This window comes from Rhinolophus ferrumequinum, chromosome 7 (genome assembly GCF_004115265.2).
Source record: "Rhinolophus ferrumequinum isolate MPI-CBG mRhiFer1 chromosome 7, mRhiFer1_v1.p, whole genome shotgun sequence".
Lineage (NCBI taxonomy): Eukaryota > Metazoa > Chordata > Mammalia > Chiroptera > Rhinolophidae > Rhinolophus > Rhinolophus ferrumequinum.
Window position 1 is genome coordinate 47,984,990 of NC_046290.1, and position 4,030 is coordinate 47,989,019.

The window sequence follows — 4,030 nt, forward strand, 5'->3', positions numbered from 1 at the left end:
AAGTTTCAGATGCCCTGGGAGGGATAATCTCTAAAGATTTAAAATTGTCATTTAAGCTGACAGATAGATGTCAAAATGCTAACACACGAGTTTCAACTATGCCAATAATGCCTTTAAAAATTCAGTCCTCCTTAGTCAGTTTTACTGTTTTCCTGTTTTGAAGATACATTTCCTGGTTCTGTGTTTACGCTACTGTCTTTACTATTTCTGACAGCTCTTCAACAGCTCAGAAGCCTTGGATGAAAAACAAAGATTGTTTTTTCCACAGCGCTTTGGCAACATCTAGTGGGAGTCTAAAGACCGGACATAATTAAAAGAGCAACAGTATTGATGGCAAATCTGACTTAGCAAAAAAAGCCTTAAATCCTTAAGACAAATGTAATATCTCCTGCGGTTAAATAAGTTTACATACATGGGTGTGTTATAAACACTTAAGATAAAACATAGCTGGCATTCCCTCATCTAGCCTGCTGTGCACTTAAATAACATTTGTCACTACATTATATGATAGGCATTATCACCAAGAACCATACGAAAGGTCCTAAGCAAGAGACCAGAGCGGTGTCAAAATTTTCAAAGCAAAAAGGAGTAACTTGGGTACAAGAGCATCTGTATGAAACAGAAGTTTCCAGGAACATAAGTAGAAAGGAAGAGAGAAGAGAGAACAGGAGGGAAGGAGTAGGGAGGGAGCACAAGAAGAAAAGAGTAAAGCAAAATCTTGAGAACTTGTAGGTTTACAAATAATAGCAGTCCAGTCATTGTTCTCTTAACCCAAAGGTAGGTTTCTCTTAACCCCTCAAACCTGAGGGGTTACCCACTCCCCCAAAGATCTTTGCCATTTTTCCCTTTGACTTGCTGCATTGCCTCTCCCATCTCACTTTCACTAGAAGTTCTGGACCTAGGTAGGCGATGGGTGGTAGCTGGTGAGTGACAGAATAAAAGCTCCCAACTTCAGTCTGTAGATATAGTAGATAAAGCAAGCATGGTTGCAACCCCTCACGTCCTCACCAAAACTTGAGTCCTAAGAAAGGCAGCTCTCTCCCTAGAAAAGCTGGTAACCCATTCCTAAAAATAATTTGCATTCTGATCTTTATAAGAGGACACTCTCTCAATATTATCCAGTAATGAGGAGGGGATGAGGCCCTCTGGGCCCTTCAGCCTCACTACTTCCTAACTCTATTAGCTTAGTGTCATGCAGGGCGGCCTGCGGGGTCTCTGGTCCCGCTCCCCACATAAGAACGCAGGACATGGTGAGGCCAAAAAGGAACACCCATGGAGCCATAGGTAGGGGAGTCATACCACTATATTCTCGTTGGTGGCAGTATACTCTCACTGGAGGCTGGATCCACACTGTCTGCAATCCACCATCCTAACTGCAATCCGCGCTTGCCAGTTCAGCCACCATCTTGCTAGCCCCCATTTGCTGCTAGCGTAGCCACAGCAGTTATATTAGTGGCCAATGGCTCACTGGTTACAGCTGACGGCCAACTAGCCACAGCTGATGGCCATTTACTACCTGAGCCAGCACCTTTCTATGTGAGGCCGAGAGCCTGGAAACTGCTTTCTGGGGCTCTGTCCCCACACTTAGAAACTTTCTCTGATCTCTCTCCACCTTAACTTTTGTAACTGCAAATTAGATAGAGATTGATCTAGTCCCTGCAATTTTCATTTCTCTATAATCAATTAACAATTATTTATGAAAATGCTTTTACTCATAGAAAAACAATCCATGAAGCATAGATAATAATATCAGCATTCCCATGCACACCTAGGAAACAAATACCTGCTATCAACATGTGATGCTGGCCTGAGCTCCACATGAGTTAGGAAACCTAGTTCTGCAATCTGGGACCATTTCTCTTCCACTTTGGATTGTGGGAGGCAAACAAATATTATTGAGGAATTCTTCAGACAGTAACGCGGGGAAGCAGCAAGTATAAGTAAGGTTTGGGAAAAGATGGACTTCTCCTGTCAGGTATCAAAATGTATTTTAAAGCTCTACTAATTAAAATATTGTGGGGGCCGGCCCAGTGGCTCAGGTGGTTGGAGCTCTGTGCTCCTAACTCCGAAGGCTGCCGGTTCGATTCCCACATGGGCCAGTGGGCTCTCAACCACAAGGTTGCCGGTTCAACTCCTCGAGTCCCACAAGGGATGGTGGGCAGCACCCCCTGCAACTAAGATTGAACATGGCACCTTGAGCTGAGCTGCTGCTGAGCTCCCGGATGGCTCAGTTGGAATGCGTCCTCTCAACCACAAGGTTGCCAGTTTGAGTCCCGCAAGGGATGGTGGGCTGTGCCCCCTGCAACTAGAAAACCGCAACTGGACCTGGAGTTGAGCTGCGCCCTCCACAACTAAGACTGAAAGGACAACAACTTGACTTAGAAAAAAGGCCTGGAAGTGCACACTGTTCCCCAATAAAGTCCTGTTCCCCTTCCCCAATAAAATCTTAAAAAAAAAAAAAAACACCTAGTTATTGATCCATCCTGATACTCAGCTGTTTAAAAATAAAAAATAAAAATATTGTGTATACTGGAGCAGAAATATACAAATAGCTCAATGAAAGAGAGTGGGAACCCCATAAAGAGATCCATGCATGGATGAAAATGGTTGATAATGCAGATCAATAGAGAAAGAAGAAGATATTGAAGAAACGGTGTTAGAACAGTTATTTGTTTACAAAATATTAAATTTGAGGAATACCTCAAACTATACACAAAAAATCAATTTGATATTGACCAATGAAAAAGCCAAATTTTAAAACATTTAGAAGAAAATGTATAATATTCTTATAAATGTATAGAATATAATTTCAAGGTAGAAAATATTTTATAAATAAGACAAAAAGCAAAATTCATAAAGAAAAGGTTGATAAAATTTATTACATAGAAATTAAGAATTATATTTTTGAAAAGACAAGGAGAGAGTAAAAACAGCAATACACAAACTGGGAGAAGATATTTCTAGAACATATAACCAGGAAATTATTAATATCCAGAGTATATAAAGAACTCTTAAATTAATAAGGAAAAAAATCAATCCTGTAGGAAAATGTTAAAAGGTCATGAACAGGTATTTTAAATAAGAGGAAATGTGGTTGGTGGGTAAACACAAGAAAAGATGCTCAACTTCATTTGTAACCAGGAAAATTGTCATGCAGGGTCTCTGGTCCTGCTCCCCGCACAAGAACTCAGGATATGGTGAGGCCAAAAATGAACACCAATGGAGCCATAGATAGGGGAGTCATATCACTATATTCTCGCTGGCAGCTGGATTGGAGACACAGGAAGTAGGATCCACACGATCCACAATCTGCCATCCATGCTTGCTAACCCCACTTGCTAGCCACAATCCTCCGACCACTTCTCTGCTAACCAACCAACTCCCCACAGCGTAGCCACTGCAGTTATATTAGTGCCTAATGGCTAACTGGTAACAGCTGATGGCCAACTAGTCACAGCTGATGGCCATCTACTACCCAAGCCAGAACCTTTCAATGTGAGGCCGAGAGCCTGGAAACTGCTCTCTGGGACTGCGTCCACACAAAAATGAATATTGAAATTAAAAATAATATTTCAGGCCGGCCCAGTGGCTCAGGTGGTTGGAATGCTCTGCTCCTAACGCTGAGGTTGCTGGTTTGATTCCCACATGGGCCAGTAAACTGCGCCCTCTACAGCTAAGATTGTGAACAACGGCTCTCCCTGGAGCTGGGCTGGCATGAGTGGCCCGTAGCGTGCCAAGAACTGCCAACTGCTGTGAGCTGCTGTGAGTGGGCAACCAACAACTGGTGAAAACTGCCTCAGCGGGGGGGGGGTGGGGCAGATGGGGGTGGGGAAGGTGGAGGGGGGTAGGGGAGTGGGGGGGTGGGAGGGAGCGTAAAACTTATAATACCTGCATGGGCGGGGGAGCTGTGTCCTACACAACTAGACTGAGAAACAACGGCTTGAACCAGAGTTGGGGGGTGGAGCAGAGCAAGGGGGAGGAAGTAATATTTCACATCTATGTAGATATGTTCCCTTGGAAAATCTCACAT